Source organism: Amborella trichopoda, chromosome 4 (assembly GCF_054954075.1).
Source record: "Amborella trichopoda isolate Santa Cruz 75 chromosome 4, AtrichopodaSantaCruz75HAP2 v2.0, whole genome shotgun sequence".
Taxonomy (NCBI): Eukaryota; Viridiplantae; Streptophyta; class Magnoliopsida; order Amborellales; family Amborellaceae; genus Amborella; species Amborella trichopoda.
In genome coordinates, this window is record NC_142339.1 from 45,490,256 (window position 1) to 45,507,365 (window position 17,110).

Consider the following 17,110-nt stretch of genomic DNA (forward strand, 5'->3'; position numbering starts at 1 on the left):
ATTAGTTTTATATATTCAGAAAGAACTTTGGTTGTCCCATGAAAATCTTAAACATCAATGTGCTCCTTAAGGAGCACACTTTGGTTCTCTTCCCAAACTATTTCGCTTTCTCCAAAGGACAGCGTGATCATGACTCTTCCCAAAAAATGAAAAATATATTTCCCAAATTTAATACATGCCGGCAGATTTACTTGATCATTACCTTTCCCAATAGATTAGAAATAGCATGGTACCTTCGATGATGACATACTTTATTACATGGTAATAGCATGGTAAGATTAGAAAGAGCATGGTACTTTTGATGATGACATACTACATAGATGGAAATAGCATGGTACCTTTGATGATGACATACCTTTCCCATAACATTAAAAATAGACCGTTCAGAAGTACATTATTTCGAAAATGTAAAATGTATATGTACTTTGAATAAAATCTATATTCTCATTGGCAAAAAAATTGTGCATTAAAAACTGGCTGATATAAAATTGCGTAAAAGAATTGTGCATTAGTTAAAAGTACAAAGGAGACGTGGTAACATGGAATTCAGTGGATCAGAGTGTACAATGAGGGAAAGAGTCCACGAGAGAGAAAAATTTAATGAGGTGTGCACTCCGACAGATAAAAGGTTCAAGATAGTAGACATAAAGGGAGGTTAACGATGTGTGGAGAGAGAGAGAGGGGGAGGGCAACCTCGAAAATATGTTAAATGCTAAATACACACGACCTTTACATTGTCCAAAAAATAACAATGGGGACCATAGGGGGAACATAGAAAGCTTTCCCTTTCAATGGGAAATAGAGAAAAAAGATCATTCAGATTTGAAAGCTATAATTGCGATGACGACTGTATTTTTTATTTAGCAAAAATAGTACCGCCATTCACCTATTAAGAAAATAAATATAGGGCTATAATCAAATTAACCCTAGTAGATTTCACAATTTAATTAATAATTGAAGAAGTTTATATAAGGTTGCAACCTTAAAATGTAGAATTACATATGCACCTCAAAAATCTATGGGAAAATACTTTTTTAATTTTTAAAAACACTTTAATTGATGATCTCGACAATGAGATGTATGAATATGAGAAAAAAAATATTTTCGGTACTCGAAACAGTGCATATTGCAACACATTATCTAGACCGTCTATTTTCAAGATTTTTCATATGTTTATAGATATACTTGATTATAACCATTTTTGGAGTTTAAAATTTTATAATTAGATCTTAAAATAGATTTTAGGATAATCCTCAACTTTTTATACCAAAATTAGATAAAGTTTAAAGGTGCGCCTTAATTGGATGGTTTAGGGTTGCAACTTTATAGAAACCACACCCATTAATATTTTAATCCCATAAAGGAATAAAAGAAAAGCTACACCTCTGGTCCACAAAGGAAAATTTACTTATGCGGGACTGCATAGTCCAAAAAAGTGTAAATCATCCATCTCAAAGATGGATGCAAGTAGATGTTACTTTTATCTGAAAACAAAATATACTAAGGGTCCAAATGTTTTCTTACTAAAATTTTTAATTGTATTATTTAAAATTTACTTATTGTTTCATATTCATGGTCTTCATGATAGAGAATACATCTCGTGAAAAATGAAGTCAAAAAATATATCCTAATAATCATATCTCAAAATGAATCCAGACCGTTCGTTAAATGCAAACTTATCAAATCACATAAGACAATATTTTAATATAATTTGATATTTGTAAAAAATATAATTATTGAATATCTATCACAAGCCAGCCAGCATTAAGTGCTGCTGTTGTCAAATATCAAATAGGTTTAAAAAATATTTGTTAAAGATCCGCAAGACCATAATATATAAAAAGATGTTCTGTAAATCTTCAAAAATTTACTCTTAGGTTTATATTTAGCTTCATATCTAATACCTCAACAAAATATTATATTTATTTTTATATATTGAAGAAAAACTTTGTTCTCCTTTGAGAATTTTAAAGAGCATTGTTCTCATTCGGGAGCACAAATATGTTTTCCCTTAACATGTGAGTAATTAAAAAACCATGGGTCAGAAGCTCGGTAAGTAGTTGTCAATGATATCAAACTGACACCCGGCCAGTTATAGCTCATGAAGAGAAAGACTGCTTTTATTATGTATTTTTCCAAAATTATATCTCTTTCCCAATAAAATACGAAACAACATGATCATAGTTCCGAAAACAATCTTTTCAAAGATTTAATACAAGCCACCTTTAAATGCTCCTAAAGATAGTAAAAAATGTGTAACCGCAAATATAACGATGTCTTCAAACCAATTCTTAATATTAATTTTTTTATTCAGAAATAATTAAAAAAAAATGTATTTTTATATTACTATTCTTTTTATATATCGACAAATAAACATCTCTTCCCTGCTAATTTTTATAATGCGTTGTTCTCCTTCAGGCACCTAAACTTGTTTTTCCATCAGGATTTCAAAATCATGCATAACCAAATTTCCATTAATATATTTCCCAAAAAATATATCGCGTTCCCCAAAAATACAAAAAGCTGGCATGACCACGACTTCACCCAATATTTTATAAATCAGAGAGGAATATAATATTTTAATAATAGAAGGTAGCATGACAATATTATATAAATCAGATTTTGCAATAAATATTAACTATTACGCATTAAATGCGGTGAGCTATATTGACCAATACATTGCATGCGTGATAGATGATATATGCGATTACTTTCTCCATAGTTACCTTAGATGTTTAAAATTGACAACATGACATTAGTATATAAATGTTTTTCATGATAATGATTACATAGCTGTTTTTTTATATATAGAAAATAATGATTACATATCTTTGTGATAAAATTTACACTATTTTTGAAATTTCAAGGGAAACAGATTATCCCTTATTTGTAACTTATGGCTTTGCATGGTGGCACCACCATAACAGAATGCAAGTTAAAAAACAAATTTATCCTCGGTCGTAACGCATATTAGCTAGCTCATGACATAATATTTAAGAATTGGCAATATTTGTATGTGAGAGATGGGCCAAGGTGGTGCACTGAATGTAATGTGACATTTGGTCTTTAAAAAATCTATACTCCCCTTACCAATAAATTGTGCATGAAATGCCAGGTGAATGAAATATTCATCGAAATGATATCACTTGAATACAATTCATTTGGTCATACAAAATTTTTGTTACGTGCCTGAAATGGTCCTCAAGGTTATATAAATTTGTTTTATATTTGCCTACCCAAAGAATTAGTATGCCATTGTGCTGTAATAATGTTTTCAATCCAATTTTTAGTATTAATTATTTTTTCTTCATAAATAAATAAAAAAAAATGTATTTTTATATTACTATTCTTTTTATATATTGACAAAGAAACATCGTTTTCCCTCATAAGTTTTATAATGCATTGTTCCCCTTCAGGCTTGTTTTTCCATCCGGATTTCAAAATCATGTATATCCTAATTTCCATTAATATATTTCACGAAAAAAATTTTGGATATAAATGATTTTTTTACATGCCTAAAATGGCCCTTCAGGTTATATAAATTAGTTTCATATTTGCCCTCCCAAAGGATTTGTATGCAATTGTGCTGGAACCACAGTTTGAATGTCTAAATGTATTGAACGTGTGCTGACAGAAAAAAGTACAATTGTAATGTGACATTTTGTCGTAAAACAAATATGTACTGTCCTTGTCGAAAAATTGTGCATTAAATGTGGGGTATTCGTCAAACGATAAACTTTGATTACAACTCATCGCGTATACAAAATTCTTATAATATGCCTAAAATTGCCCTGCAGGTTATATGTAAGAGAAATGATCTGATGATGTAATTTGGCATCGTTTTATATTTGCCCACCATAAGGCATTGTAGGACATTGCGTCGGAAATACCGTTTGAATTTTTACGTGTAATCCACGTGGCACTGACACAATACAAGTCCATATGTAATGTGAGATTTGGCCTTCAAAAAATCTATACTCTCCTTATCTAAAAATAGTGCATTCAATGTCGGGGAATTAAATATTCATAAAAATGATGGCAATTGATTGATTATATTTCAAGGGCTGTAAACAATTTTGTGACGTACAAAAAATGGCCCTGCAGATTATATGTATATTTTCCCAACCAAGGCATTGTAAGATGAAACAACAATTTGAATGTCTTTTAATGTATTCCAAGTGGCACTAACATAATGCAAGTACATATTTGTTAAAAATTGGATTTAGAAGAATGTACATGCATTACTATTGAAAAATGGACACAAAATTAGTTGAAAGTACATATGATTTTGCATTACTGCATTACGTACGTCCACGAAATGACATGTGGTAGCATGGAATTCAGTGAGCATGTATACTGAGGGGGAAAACGGATAGGAGAGATAAAAAATAGGGAGGACAGGTAAAAGGTTCAAGATAGTAAAAATAGAGGGATGGTAGCGATGTGGTGACTGAGAGAGGGTGAGCCCCTTTAAATATAGTAAAATAGAAATGGATGTGGGCACTAAGAATTGGGACTCTAGATTAAGGTATTTTATTTTTTTTGAGAAATATCCTCTAATTGATCATCTCAAAATCTATTCTCATGGACACAAGGAAAATATTAGATTGCAAGTAGTCGAATATGTGCATCTTGTAACTTTTATTTAGCCCAATTAACATAGGCCGTCGATTTTGATAAGTTGCTTACATCAAGGACGTCGAAGGAATTTATGGATTCCAATTTTTTTATATTGGCTTAATAATAATTAGATGAACAATGTTAAAAATGAAATAAATGATTTTCAATTCGTAAAGGCTAACATCTTGAAATTCACCATATGAATCGTCTAGATTGGTTGTTGGAGGAGTCTCGTTTTGACCATAACTATGGCCATTTGTTTGATCCAAATTATGAAATATACTCTCTTTTCATTCTAATGAACAACCACAAAAAGGATAAATTTGAAAATTCAACCTATAAAGTAATCTTTCAGCCCAATTAACGTAGCCCGTTCATTTTAGCGCGACAAGATGCTAGATGTAGGGCTTACAACGAATTCTTCATTTTCAATATCTTATGATGCTTTATTACCATTAGATGAACAATGTTAAAAAATAAAATAATGATTTTGAGTTTATAACTACTGTGATATTGAAATTCACCAATTGAATGGGTCTACATTCGTTTTTTGAGGGGAATCATTTTGACCATATCTATGATGCATTCGTTGCATTAGACCATATTCTTATATAAATACCCTATACCTATAGTAATATAATGCAATAATCATCTAAATCCATGTTTGGACTTAGGACCAATAATTTGATCCAAAATTTAAATATATACTATTGAAAATTAGTGATGATCCTATGAGACCCTCCCATAGCTATGTGTGTAGAACCCCTAAGTTATCACATGGGTATGGGACATGACTTTTTTAGAGATCTATGCCAAATTTAATGGTGATCCTTTGGGGTCCTACACACATGGGTGTGTGAGGGTCTCACAGGATTATTACTCTTTGAAAATATATGTGGGCAGTCTACATTCATCTTGAGCCTAACCAGCTTGAATCAAGATTTCAAGTTCGGGCAATGATTTCACGCAATGGTTGTATGTTGATATGTTGCAACAACCTTCAAAAACCATGTTAGGGCTAATTACCAATCACAAAAAAGATAAATTATAAAACACAACTGAAAAGTATATTTTTAGTCCAATTAACCTCACACCCTCATTCACCACCACAACTGCAAGGTGTTTTCCATGGCTTTTTTTTTGGCTTTTGTATACGGTATTACTGCTCCAGTTCACAGTCACTTGTTCTTCTTCCTCTTGTCTAACGGCGACTTAAGATTTCGATTTTCATTTATGGAGTATAAGCCCTAAGCTTTAGGGTTTATACTTTGTACTCTATAGTTGTACTTTATAGTGTTTATTTATTTGTGAGGTCAATGCCTCAAACAATTGTTTAATCTTTTGCAAAACAATCTCTATAAAATTTATGGAATTTCGTAGAGTCAATTGACATTATTCCACAATCTTGTTCTTGTGATCTTAAAACAAGCCCTATTCCTATTTCCTGTTGCTCAATCTTTTGCTTTGCGTAAATGTTTTCTAATCTTCTTTTGGCAAATAAAGTTGTAAACTCAGTAGTTTACAATACATTATTCTTCGATCTTATTACTGTTGTTCAATTCCTTGCAAAGTTGTTTTTCTGCTTTTTTAGCATTTACCGGTATCCAAATATACTTTTTGTACTATTTCTCTTTCTAGGTTTGTGCATTTCAATGAAATGGCTTCTAAAATCGCCTGTTGTTTCAGGGATTAGTGAGACAATAGGGATTTGTTACATGGGTTTGGGTCTTTTGTACTCTTTCTCTTTCTATCTAGATTTTTCTCTCTATCTCTTTGTGATCGGGGGAGTAAAAGTAAACTCAAACATATTGAGTGAGCATAGTATGCTTGTTCTTTGATTGAATAAACTCGTTTAATAGTAAACACCCAAAACTTGTTTTATGCTTTAGATGAGCAATTGCCAAAGCAGCCAAACATGATATTTGTTTTTTACTAGGATTATCTGGACGCCACCAAAGACCTGAATTTGTATACTCAGGATTTAATACATAAATAGATTTTGGGTACGACAGCTTAACATTTCATTATTATGATCTTCTTGAAACTTTGGTGCTGCTTGTTTGCTATGTAAGTGTGAGTTTTTTAAGTTCATATCTCAATCTGAAATCTTGTATTACTTATCTACTTGTTTTCGTGGTGTGTTAAGCGTCAAATTGCTCTAAATCATACCTATCATCCCCACAGGTCATTGACCCATCTAGAAGAAGAAACACAATTATTAATAGTACCATCTACATATTAGCATGTAACAAATTACATATTACATGTTGTGGCATAATTTGTTTTGCTCTATTATTACATTTATGTGCATAGAAATTGTCTTCTTCCTTCCTTCCACTAGTCACTTCGCTTGCTATTTGATAATTGATACATGAAGTGTGTTATGGCTTATGTGTAACCATTCAAATGCTATGGATATAGAATGAGTTTTTATTTGCTATGCATGTCAGAAAGTTAGAAGTCTACTGTCACTTCTCTATGTGGTTATCAATTATCTAAGAATGCGATATCCACGGTCAGTGTGGGATAAGTATCTCTCTCTAAAAGCATATATCTAGGTGCAAATGTGTCCTCAATAATATCATACGTCATTGTGTGTTGTCAAACAGTAATAGCAGTGTAGTCCTTCATTTCTTTTTATTTTTTAATTGGTTATTCCTTTGCATGTTCTTTGTAAAATTTCACAGATTCCTTTTTCTATATGCATCTATTCTTGAATTAAACCAATCTTGGACCCATGTTTGATTAATCATTAGGGATTTTATCTTGTGAACTCACTTGTACTATACCATTGCATAGTTGTGCTCTTAATTTTACCACCATATTGTGCGACGAATCATAATCCAAAGAAAAAGAGCCCCATGTATAGTCCAAGTACCTACATATAGGTTGACTTTTAAGTCTTATCTAGTATTCCCTAGAGGATGGCTTCAAAGTATATATTCTATTGACTTAACCAATATCCCTATTGTTCCCAACTACCTTGGGCGCTTGCCCATAGTCTCCAAAGTCTCTCCACAGCATATGTTTTCTGTGGGAGGTCTGCTCACAAAACAATTTATCCTACACATGGTATAATCACACTGGACGATAGGGACTAATATGGTTAATTGGTAACTTTTGTTACATAGGTTACTGTGAGAAATATCAAGTATTCTGGTTCATAGTGTCTATTCTTTGTAGGGAAATGTTTGTATACTTCCCCTACAACAAGGAAGTTCTATCATTCCCCTGCCATCTAGCCGTCCAATTTTGATAAAGTAACTCACTCTCCGTTTGATCCTTGATCAGACATCTCCAAGTATATTATTTTTATTTTTAATATAAATTGTATGAATATGAAATTTGGCTCATGCCATCTTCTCATTGGGGCGCACCTATATAAAATATTAAAAAAAATTATTCAATACCCCTCAAAATAGTTTATAAAACAAAATTTAAAAATGAAACAGTGTGGAGACATGGCATTGTCATTGGGGCAATCTTAGTAATTTTTTTCTTCTAGGTAGAAAATGATATATGATTCTAAGAATTTTTTCAATGTTTATTGTGCATGAGGTTCATTTATCCCTTAGTGCCAGTTTGGATGTACCCAAACTTTGTAACTTTTTTGGACTACAATCCATAAGTCTTGTCTAACATATTTGTATGGTTTGGATACAGTTTGGAGTTGGACAATTAAAGAAGCTCCAACCCCATCCATTTTCATTTAAAAAACTAAAGCTTACAAACTCCATACGTACTCTCTCTCTATTTGAAAACATAGAGTGTTTTCATTTTCTCTCTCTAATAAACCCAAGGAAGCTCAAGCTGTTAGATAATAAGAATGATGAAGGATTACTTATAGAATTTGTACTATTCCCACAAAAAGACCATATGAACTCAATTTCATTACTCTACTTGTAGTTGTACTAAAACATAGTATATGTATATATAAAATTAGAAACTACTTGAGAGCTTTCTAGAATCGTAGACTCTTTCTACACCATTCTACTGAGGTTTTCCCTCTCATATCATATGACCAATATGTTAGGACAAAAATACAATATTATTCACTTTTATGCTTGGAGGAGATTTCAAGATTATTACAGATAATTCTAGACTTCACTCATTTCCAATTCAAAATTGCATGCATCGCATCCTTTGGAGTTTGTATTTGGACTCCTTCCTCCCAATCTAGGAATTGTTACATTGGAACTCTGTACGATTTTTTTACATCATTCACAAATTCATTAATTAAAGTATCGGGTTAAAAATAAAAATTGAAGAGTACCTTGTATATTCGAAGTTCCGACATATGGCTTGACTTATAACACTTGTCTCAAAGGACAAAGAAGATGGCTTCAAAATCTATTGGCTCAACCTTTATCCCTATTATCCCCATCCCACCTCCCTATGGTGAAATGCCCTTCGTTTCCAAGGCTGAGGAAGTTTTTTCGAAGACGAAGGTCTTCTGTCTGAGGTTTGATCATCTTATGAAAGATATATTGCGGGTTTGGTTTGATTATGAGCCCCTTAAGGTTCCTTTTGACCTAATCTACTCCACTCTTGAAGTTGTCAATGCCAAGCTTACGAAAATTGAAGATACTATCCAGCGTATTGTTCGTGACTTTGCAGCGGTTGAAGATGGCCTTGAGGATCTTCACTCCTCAGTATACAGGTACTTGTTTGGTCTATGGTCATTGGCCATAGTCCTGCACTACTTATTGTTGTTGGGTTATTTCTTTAGTGTTTTTTTTTTTATGAGCTCTTTAGTTTACAAACACGTAATTGTTAGCCCAGATTTATGTGAGACAATAGATGGGCACTCACCGCCTTCTCATGCTCTATGCAATTTGAGGCCTGTACCGTACACTATCCACTCTCTTATTCTCTTTGCTACCTTTGGTATTAAGTTTTATTAATGTTCTTAATTTCCTTTCCTTAGATCTATCATTTTTTTTTGTAAATGTAACACTTTTCATTGGAATTGTGTTATATTTAATTGCAAAGGTGGTGTGTTTCATTACAATTTTTAAAATATATTTGCTGATTCCACTTATATCTTGGTATTTCGAAAACATGAAAATTGCTACATGGTGTTTCTTTTCTATATGTTTTTTACATATTAGAAGCTCCATTATTAGTGTTTTGTGGTAAGTAACTCTGCTGTATGTTTGCCAAATTATTCATGATGCTATAATTTCATTTGTTTTATATTTTCTTTACGTATTGATTGTATTGTATCTTTTTTTAATATCAATAATTAATTGCTACTTCCTGCTATTTTTTATAATTGGAAAATGACTCATGGTGCTTCTTTTCTATATTTATGTTATATATTGGAAGCTCCAACTCCATCATTAGAATTAGTTATTTTGTCGGTAAAAAATGATTAGAGAAATGAGTGATGCTTCTTCTCAAGTTTCCAATGCACTGCTCCATAATCTTGAAACATATGACCTTGATATGCCTGAATATATGACAACCCTCCCTCCACCTCCAACTCCCAAACTTCATGGCATCCCCCCCCTGAATTGGAAATATTTTACAATGCACCTAATTTAGACCTCCCGCCTATATCTTTCAAAAATAGGCCTCGGAAGATTTTAATGCTAGGTGGTGAACCCCTCCGCCAATACACAGTTCGTAGTTACGGTCCTCCTCGTGCTATGGTATTCCAAGTGATGGTAATTGTGCATGGCCGCACATTCTAGGGTGAGGCCTCACGCACTAAAAAAGATATAGAGAAATCTGCAACTCGTGAGGCCCTAATTTTTATTGACCTCCTCCCTACTTTTGTTGATACGTTATCTGATACCCTTAGAGAGAACGAGGGCCTCCGACAGTGCCAGGCCAAATTGTTAGTCGCTCTAGATGCCTCACGTTCTATTTTTGGGAGAGCAGATAGAGAGCTACTGGACGTTCAGAATGCCATGCAAGCTCACTAGAGTATGAACTGGTAGTGGATGCAAGCATCCAACTAAGTACCTTGCTCGCAACATACTAAAATGATCCTCTCCCACCTCTTGATTTCAATTTGGAGGATCTCGAGCCCATTTAGATGCTGGCAGTCTCGTCCCTATTTCTTTTTAATGCCTCTTTCTTTTTTGAGTGGCATATGGTGGCCTTTGGGTCTACCATAATCGATTTTGTTAAGTATCTTGGCAGCGCTCATCTAGTTTTTTGAGATCCTTGGTGGAGGGTGGCAGGTGGGGAGGGATTGGCCAGTGCGTGCAGCTAAGGATCGAGGCGCTTGGAGCTTTCATGATTGTGGTCGTTGGTGGAGGGTGTCGTTGTCATACTTGTTTTTTATGGGCCCATGGGGCGAACACTTCTACTCTTATCTTTTATATTCCTCTGACTTTAATTATTTGCACATTATTGTCCATTTAATTTATCCTCTCTCTCCTCTATTTTTTTGGTTGATAATCTCTACGGTTTAATGCATCTGTGCATTATATATATATCTTTTTGTATATCTTTTACTTTGTTATTGATTGCACTTTTGTCATGTGCATTATATATCCCTCCTTATCTTGTCTCTTTTATATGTGGGTTTCTTTACTTTGGCTACCATATTGACATTAAATATACTATCGTCACTTTTATTCACTTATATCATTTACTTTGTGCGCAAAAAATTATGAACGATTTGTTGCGCGCAAGCAATTATGAGCGTTCTTGACCTTTTTATACAAGTCTATCTTTTACTAAGTTTAGGGAGAGAAGGAAAGGCATATAAAGAGAGTGGGATGGTGTGTGGGAGAGATAGAGAGATATAAAGAGAGAGAGAGAGAGGCCTAGTGAGATAAGATTCAAGCGTGAGCACGGGATATGTATTGACTATTGAGAGATGGGATTAATAAAGTAATATTCTCTCGTTGTGCAGTGTATCCCATTTTGTAATATTATGGAACCAGATGAAGTCACTCAGTATTTTGGAGGGGATGATACAGGTGTAGAAGATGAAGAGGTAGATGAACCATCTTGAATGCCTTTGTGGTATTATGTCACTCTAGTAGGTGGTGCTATGAAATTGGGAGTGCGGGGAGGAAATTGAAATGTAATTTCAGAGGATGGTACGTACGTGTGCGTGCACATTTATTAGGCCTTTCACAAGGGAAGAAGTCTAAACGTATAATTCTTTGCCTAAAAATATCAAAAGACGAATGAGATGCATTGAGGGTAGAAGAGTCTGAGGCTAAACGTTTGTTTGGTTCGAGTCGAAAAGAAAGCATTAGGTCGCTTGATCAAACTGTATTCACTTCATTATCGTAGTGATCAGGGTTGACACAAAATGCTTCGAGTTCAAATAAAAGGGTTAGGTGTAGTATAGCCTATATGTTTGATGCTCATGCAAGAGAGGATATCGATGCTGCAATCGTTTGATGTTTTTATGCTCATGCAATCCCTTTTATTGTGGTAAAGGGTTTCAAGAAATGATATATGCAATAAACAATGCTCCCAAGGGTTATTTGCCCCCAAAATATGAGAGATTGAGGACAAGTTTGCTTGATAAAGTGAGGAGCCGGATTGACAGTGATCTAGGTGCATTGAGAAATGAATGACCAGATGGATGGAGTAATGTGAAGTATCCATCCTTGATAAACATAATGGTTGTATCAGGGGGTAAGGCTATGTTTGTGAATGGCTATGATTGCTTCGAAATTGAGCATACTAGTCAGAATATTGCGGATATACTCTTAAAGGCCATTGGCCATATCGGACCTTATAATGTCGTTCAAGTCATGACTGTCAGTGCATCGAATTGCAAGGGAGCTGGTTCAATAATTCATAGGCGTCATCCCCATATTTTTTGGTCAGGCTGCTTAGCTCACACGTTGAACCTTCCCATGAAGGATATTGTGGACAAAAAGAAAAGGCACCTAAGATTTGCTGTTGTTAGGGATCATTGCAAAGAGGGAAAGAGGGTAGTGACATATATACGCAACCACACGAGGTGTTTGTACATGTTTTGAACTATTTTGAAACTCGAGCTTCTAAAATCCAAGGAGACCAGATTCGGTTATCACTACATCATGTTAAGGCGCCTTAAGGAAGTGAGGCTCGTCTTGACATCCCTCATCTTGAGCAACCATTGGGATGGACTCAGACATGGTTCAAGAGGTGAGGAACACGGTGAAGTTCGCATAATAGTGATGGATGATAATTTCTGGGCAACAAACAAACACATATTATCATAAGGCCAATCTGGAAGATGATAAAGTTTACAGATAGTGATAAGGCTGTAATTGGAGATGCGTACGAGCGTATGGATACCATGTTGGGAGAAATATCGGTTTCTCTATATGATGATCTAGTGTTGCTTCAAAAGGTTAGGGACTTATTTGTAGCCATATGGAACAGGGCTAACCTTCCACTTCATTGTCTTTCTTTTCTTCTTAGCCCTAATATTATTCTCGTGAATGGTTGTCAGTACCTACACCTGGTGGGGAGAAGAGGGTGAAGCCCCATCAGGATATTGAGGTATCTACGTCCTACCATGGTGTTCTTGATGCGATAGTTAGGGATTAGGCTAAGCGGAGCAAGGTACGACAACAAATAAGTGATTTTGTTAGCACAAGGGGAGTTTCTCACTACCAGCATCCATATCTGATTGAGGTACAATGTCATCAGTATCATGGTGGGACTTGTATGGTGGTGGGGCCTCAGAGTTGTATTCAGTTGCAGTTAAGGTGTTGTCCCAAGTCATGCGCTGAGAGATGTTGGAGCACGTATAGTTACATTCATAGTGTTAAGCATAATCAAGTGAATGCTGATCGATCTTAGTCATTGGTCTGTGTTCATTACATTGAAACGCTACTGAGCAGATTGAGGACTGTTTGCAAGACCAACTACAAGAACGGGGATGCTCATTCTGAAGATTACAACCTTGTTGATGACATAGATGCCTTAGTTGCGATGGATGAGAATATTGAAGTGGAAGATGATTTGGCTTCTCCCCCACCACGTACTAGACCGGCCATTCTCCCACCTATTGTTGAAAAGCATGATAGCCCTTTAGATCTCCATCATGATCATGGTTTGCAACCCCATACTCCAGTGCAATCTTCGATTGTGACCCCACCCACTAGAGGTGAAGCTTCTCCTTTGATGACTGTTGCACAAAGATTGCCACCCACTATAGCTTTTTTTATGGTTGTTTTTTCTTTAATGTAATGTCATTGTAAATTTCAAGGACATTTATTATTTACAGCCCACGTGTAGTAAGTGGCAATGAAATGAAATTACTAAAAATTTCCCTACATGATTCTATTTTAATTCACGATGGAGCAAAATGGTCATTAAGTAATAGCAAATATAACGAACATTGAACTATTCCCTTACTTGGCAACGGAAATTAGATTGCACGTTGGGTCGTCAAGTGTGCCCGTCCCATGATCCATCAGGGTCTACCCTATCATACCACTGGCAATGGAAATTGGATTGTGCGTTGAGTTGTCGAGTGTGCTCGCACCCATGATCCATCAGGGTCTACCCTAACATACCTACCTTGAAAGTTATTATTTCCAATTTCATATATCCTTGGGTGTGGTTCTATAAGGTTGCAACCTTAATAAATGCAATTAAGACACACCACCAAATTTTATCATGTCATGCAGTTTTTGCGTAAAAAATTATTTGGATTTTCTGAAAATCTATTGTCATATCTAATTAAATATTTTTAAGCTCCAAAAATGGTTATATGAAAATTCCTAAAATGGACAGTGTAGATAATATGTTGCATGATGCCCAATTTCTGGCACTCAAAATTTTAAATTTGTTTTCACACATTCATACATCTTGATGTTGACGATCAATTAGGGACTTTTTCAAAATTAAAACAACCTTTTTCGATGGATCCTTGGGGTGCATCTTTAGTTCTACATTTTATCGTTGGAACTTTATATAAACCTTTTCCTATTTCTTTGATTTCATAAAATACTATATAATTCTAAAATGAGTTCCCCAATTTGGATATATATATATATATATATATATATATATATATATATACGGAAAAGTCTTCCCAATGCCTATAGGCGATAGGGAACAGTGATCTCGCCCGACTACCATCGACCGTCCATTTAATTTTGGGGAAACTCACGGTTGTGATCGGCTCGAAACCAAATCACGCGGCAAAGCAAAAAGCTTCAAACCGATAAAAATTTCACCCCATACCCCTTTCCTCTAGCGTTCTCTGCTAACCTGCGCTGTCTCAAATTTCAGGGGCTCACCTTCCTCTCCCCAAGCCACGCTCTCCTTCTCTCTATCTAAACTCCAACGTCTAAGCACTTTCCAACTTTCTCTTTCGTCTACCCTGCACTCTCCATTGACCCCGATTATCTCTCTCTACCGATGAAAAAGAGAACTCTCTTTCTCTCTCTAAAACCGCCAGTCCACTGTAGGTGATGAGATGGTTCTCCCACTGATGAAACTTTGAGCTCTTGCCTTAAAGATTGTGCAAACCCATCGCGTTCAGGTTGAAGGATGAGGCCGGCTTGCATCCTCGATTTTGCTAACTCATCATCAACTTCGCTCAGGCTGAAGAACGAGGTTGATTTTCTCCCTCTAACTGTCTTTTAAGCAGTGTTTAAGCTAGTCATAGAGAGCGATCCGTCACTTTTGATCGTACAATGCTTCGAATTAATTGGCTTTGTTTGATGTGGGAATTTTTTCTTTCTATCTTTCTTGTGCAATTATTAGGCCGATCATTGATAGTAATTCATTTGCAATTGGTTTCATCAATTGTCATAGAAATTCATGTAGAGTTTGCATATTTCTGTCTCAAATTTCTCACATTTTGCATTTGTCTTGAATCTTGATCGTTATGACCTTAAAACCCTGATATTGAGATGTTCATAGAATTGCCTGACCACTGGAAGGGATTTTGTAATCTGTTTATAATCCATTATTTTCTTCTTGCTTTTGATTAGGATGGTAAAAAGCATGATTGGTAATCTATGTTTGCTATCTAATTATGACGGTAAAAAGCATGATTGTTCATATGTATTTGCTATCTAAACAAAATTCATTGGGAATTTTCGGAGTTTTTGTGATGTTCCCTAATGTGGTTGCCCTTGGAATGATTGCCTTGTGTCAACTTGTAAGATTTTGACAAGAAACTTATCATTCTCTTGCTCTTTTTTTTTTTTTTATGTGAGAATGTGTGTGTATCCATGGTTTTGGGGAATGTTTTTGTTGTGAGTAGTTTGTCAACGTTTCTTTAAAAACAAGCTAGGATTGAGCATATCTATTAACTAGTTAGAAAATTTTTTTGTGAATTCTAAAAGCTTTCGAATAGTTCTTGCTATTTTTTCATCATTTAATTGAACATGTAAGTCACTGTTTTTGTGCCATTCCTTATGAAGGCTTCTAACAAGTAACAACTTGCCTCCGAAATGGCTGGCATCCACATTTTCTAGCTCCTCTATGTTTGAACATAATGCTACAGTTGCATGATCACAAGCATTCTTAGTTATCACTTTTAATGGTATTATTGTTCATTTGGGGTTGTCAATTAAGCCCATATGTATAATTAGACATATTACTCTGACATTTGCTACTAATAGAAATATCCTACATGAAACTAATGGTATATGGGCAAGTTCTTGCTTGGAGTTATCATCTCTTGTTGAATTCTTGGTTATTTGTGCTGCATTAGACTCAAAAATCTATATCTGGAAGTACCAGAAACATCATAGCATTGCATGATTGAGCTAATATTCAGCTGCATGAATTTATACTTTCTGAAGCATCTAAATTATTCTTTTATGCAGATCCACAACACCAATTTAATGCCCGAGAAAGTGATTGGGGCTTCACGTCATTTATGCCTCGTAGTGCACTATATGACCTGAACAAAGGGTATCTTGTTAATGATACAATAGTAGTGGAAGCAGAAGTTGTGGTGCTGGTTGTACAACTCTAAGAAAGAAAATGATTATGTTGGGCTTAAAAACCAATGAGCAACTTGTTACATGACTTCTCTTCTTTAAACTCTCTATCACATGCATGATGCTCATTTCCATTCATTTATTTCTTCTTCTCTCTTAATACATGTACTTCTCACTGAATGTAAGAATATTGATGTGCATCATGACAATTATATGGTGATTTGTTTTGTCTATTGATAGTTATGAGGTTATCAAGTAACATTGAGGTGAAAAAGGGTTTTGTAAGGAACTACAACAGATCGTGTCCGCTCTGTCGATGCCAACTACGAGATTCTTCTAACGCCATTGCTGAGTATAAAAGAGTGGAGATTTCTCCCTATTTTTTATTTTTTCATGAAATGGGTAAACGGTGGTGCAGAACAAGAATCATTAATACTTACTAGGTTTTCTCATTCATTTGATTTCTAGCCATACTTTGTCAATTTCACTTTGTTATGAATGAAAAATTCAACATTGCTTGTGCTAAAAAAAAATGTTGTTTAATCAAGGGACACATCTTTAAGTCTTAGTGACCTTTGGTGGTATTCTTCACTCTATGAGGAATGTAGCTT